The sequence below is a fragment of the Erinaceus europaeus genome, chromosome 18, assembly GCF_950295315.1.
Source record: "Erinaceus europaeus chromosome 18, mEriEur2.1, whole genome shotgun sequence".
Lineage (NCBI taxonomy): Eukaryota > Metazoa > Chordata > Mammalia > Eulipotyphla > Erinaceidae > Erinaceus > Erinaceus europaeus.
The window spans coordinates 31,200,041-31,203,625 of record NC_080179.1 but is presented as its reverse complement, the minus strand read 5'-3'; positions in this window follow the sequence as shown (position 1 = coordinate 31,203,625).

Genomic DNA, 3,585 nt, shown 5'->3' with positions numbered 1-3,585 from the left:
AGATTTGGTTTAGCCCTTGCTAGTTTTGCACTTCTTCTTTCTCCCCACCCCCTATCCTATGTACTTCTTGGGTTCCTCTCTGCCACCGGAGGAGAAGGATGGAGGAGCACATTGTGTGGTGATTAGGTGTTGGACTGTTATCCCGCTCATGAATAAAGATTAAACTGCGTTCTCAGCTCAGCCATATGTTTCTGGTCATCTGTTACCCGCCTGTGAAGCCAGCCCAAAGAAAACAACAGGTAGCAATTCAGTTTGTGTTCTGAAAATTTGCCTCCTGGGTGCTGAGCTCTACCCAAAGGCTGCTATTCTGTTGCTTTTGAAAGTGCAATTAATATTAAAGCCATGAGTGCTATAGATGACTGATTGTATTATACTTTATGTGTATATTATTACGCTACAGTAGTATATAGCTAGGTTATATTTAAATCTCCCATCACATGATAGATCCTGATATTTCACCAAGCCAGATTCTGTGCCAAATAGCATTCTTTCTACTTCATGTTCTTTACTATCATAGAAAACAACAGTGTTTTTTTTCTTCAAAATTTATACTCTTCAGGAATCACAACTACTGGGAAAAATGGAAGGAGTTTGATTTTCTTCTTACTTCCAGCTTCTAATATCGTGTGCTAAACAGGCAAAGATAGGACTGGGGAGACAGCATAACAGTTATGCAAAAGGCTTTCATGCCTGATGTCCCAGATTTAATCCTCAGCACAATCATAAACTAGAGTTGACCCATGCTCTTCTATCTTCCTCTCCCTTTTCTCCCTCTCTCTTTTTTTAAAAGATATTTTTTTTATTTATTATTGGATAGAGACAGAGAGAAATGGAGAAAATAGGAAGAGAGAGAGAGAGAGAGGGAGAGAGAGAGAGAGAGACCTGCAGCCCTGCTTCACAACTTGTGAATCTTTTCCCCTGCAGGTGGGGACCGGGGAACTTGAACCCAGGTCCTTGTGCACTGTAATGTGAGTGCTTAACCAGGTGCACTACTGCCTGCCCCCTCCTCTCTTTCATATGTATAATACCAATCTTTAAAATAAATAAATTTGGTAAAGATGGCATTAGAATGCAAGTTGTATCAACATCTAAGTTAGCTAAAATTTGTTACTTAATATTTTCAAAGAATGTTGTGAATTATTAGTCATCTCATTTGTCACAATTTGGTATTTTGTTAATAGATGAGAGTTGACTGAAGGGTTTGCAAACTGATTCATTATCATTTCCCAGTAAGTTTTATTCACCATAATTTTACTTAAATTATATTTATTTATTTATTTATTGGATGAATAAAGCCATAAATCAATAAAGAAGGGGGTAATAGAGATGGAGAGAGAGATATCTGTAACTCACAAAGTTTTCCTCCCTTAGGTGGGGACTAGGGGCTTGTAACATGTGCATTCAACCAGGTGTGCCATCACCAGTCCAGACCTCTTCTGGGAAAAATGAGTTGAAATGAGTTCACCCTAAGGAAAAAAAACACCAGAATGCTAAACTGTACCCCACAAGTCCTATCAAACCAGTCTGCCTGCCCTGTTGGGCAAACCCATGCACCATAGCTCACTTTCCAGGGCCCCATCGCACATCTGCCTCTGCCCATGATGTGTTGGATAATTTCTGCAGTCTAGGCAGCTCTACATCCCTTGTGCCCAGTGCCTGAATACTCTCTTAAGTTTCCCACCTGCTTCTGCCTTCTTCCATCCAGCCTGCTCACTCTCTCAGCCCTGGGCCTGACCTCTACAGCCCTGACTAGACCCGGCACATGAACCATGTCACTCATCTCTCCATGTCCTGTGTGTTCTCCCACTCCCAGGAATACTCTATCATTTGACCTCTCCCATTCTAATCACTTTGTGGTCCCTGCACCACAAGCTGGAACCTATTGTGATACATCTGCCAATTTGTGCTCCCCACCACTACTAGACCTGTACTATTAGCCCTATTTTGTGACTACCTCAAGTAAGGAACCTCTCTGCATGTCCCACTGAGAAATCCAAGGACAGAAAATCATCACTGGAACTGCCACATGTCATATAACCTGTCACATGCCAACACCAGGTAGAATGGGGAGACAGAGGAAATTCACTTTGCTAATGAACCAAGACAAAAGTCTATGGGAAAATTTCTAAAACTGAGATGATCAAAATGTATAAGGCAGATCCTGAAAGACTAGTCAATATGATTGTCACTGAAGTGGAAATATTTATGGAAGAAAATTCCAATGGAGACGGAAAAACAACAGACAAGACTTGAGAAATAATAGAAGCCAAAGCCTTAAGGAACTAAATGCCAAAATAGATGAGCTATAGAAACATTTGCTGAAGTAAAAATTACTACAGCCAGAAAAAAAAACATATAGAATTGTCAAGCTAAAGGCTACAACAGCAGAGAAAAAATTATAGCAGCTGAACAAAAAGAATACAATAGTAGAACTAAGGAATAGATTCAAAGGAATTGCAAGCAAAACAATGCAGGCCGCAGAATCAGTAAGTCTAAAGATGAAGCTGGAGAAACTAAGAAGAGCAGTAAATACTAACAAAGGGATTTTTCAAAGTTAACCCAAATAATTTGATTATAGCAATAACTACCTATTGCCTTCTTAAACCGTAAGACAGCAGGAATATCCCACTTCCTCTATAGAGCCTATATTTCCCCCAGTCCTGGAATCTTGAAGGTGGGGCTCACTTTCCTGCATGCTTCTCTTAATTCATACCAAATGATATTGCATCTGCTGATCCCAACTTAATCAATGCAATGAGTACCACCTTGCTATGCTTGACGTCAGACTGTGTCCAGAGACATCAGGCATGGAATGTCAACCCTTCAACCTCATTACTCAGGTGAGACCTTTCCTTTCATAGTATTCTCTAATTCCATTTTTGGTGGTCCACTTCCTAACAAAGTCCCAAAACCTAGATATAGACCAGGGCCCATGAGATAGGGCATATGTTCACATGTATCCATAAATTAGGGCAAAATATATACCTGAAAGCAAAAGTGCACAAGAGTCTTTAGTGAGTCAAAATATGCAAGCAAGCAAGTAGAAAGACCTAAAAAGGCACCATAAAGTTCATAATGAAATAGTGTCTACTTAGACTTAGATACCCTCCTCACCTACTTCCTATTACACTTCCCTCACTCCAAAGCTAACCAAGGACTGTAAAAGCTGAATAAGGGCAAAAGACTGGCATACTTTAATCATGACTCAAGAGTTTGGAGTCACTATCAGGCCACCCCATCATCTGGGGCCCTACTCAGGGAGTCCTGAGATTTCCAAACAGACATGAAGGGCCTAGACCTTGAATAGATAGATCCCTCTCTCCATTGTTACCAGTCATCTTTATCAAGAACAACAAAATAGACCTCTCTGTGGGGCCCATAGGACCATGCCCTCAACTTGGATCAACAATGGTAGAGAATGTTCTATCCTCCAAAGGGAGGCTAAACAACATACTCTATGCGCCACCTGAGGAAGATGGATCCTGAAATTGGGGCAGCTTGGAACATTCCTACTCATGACCATAGAATGTGAGATCAGATCTAGAGGGATGCAGAGGTCACATAACCTCCTAAGCTGAATAAGAT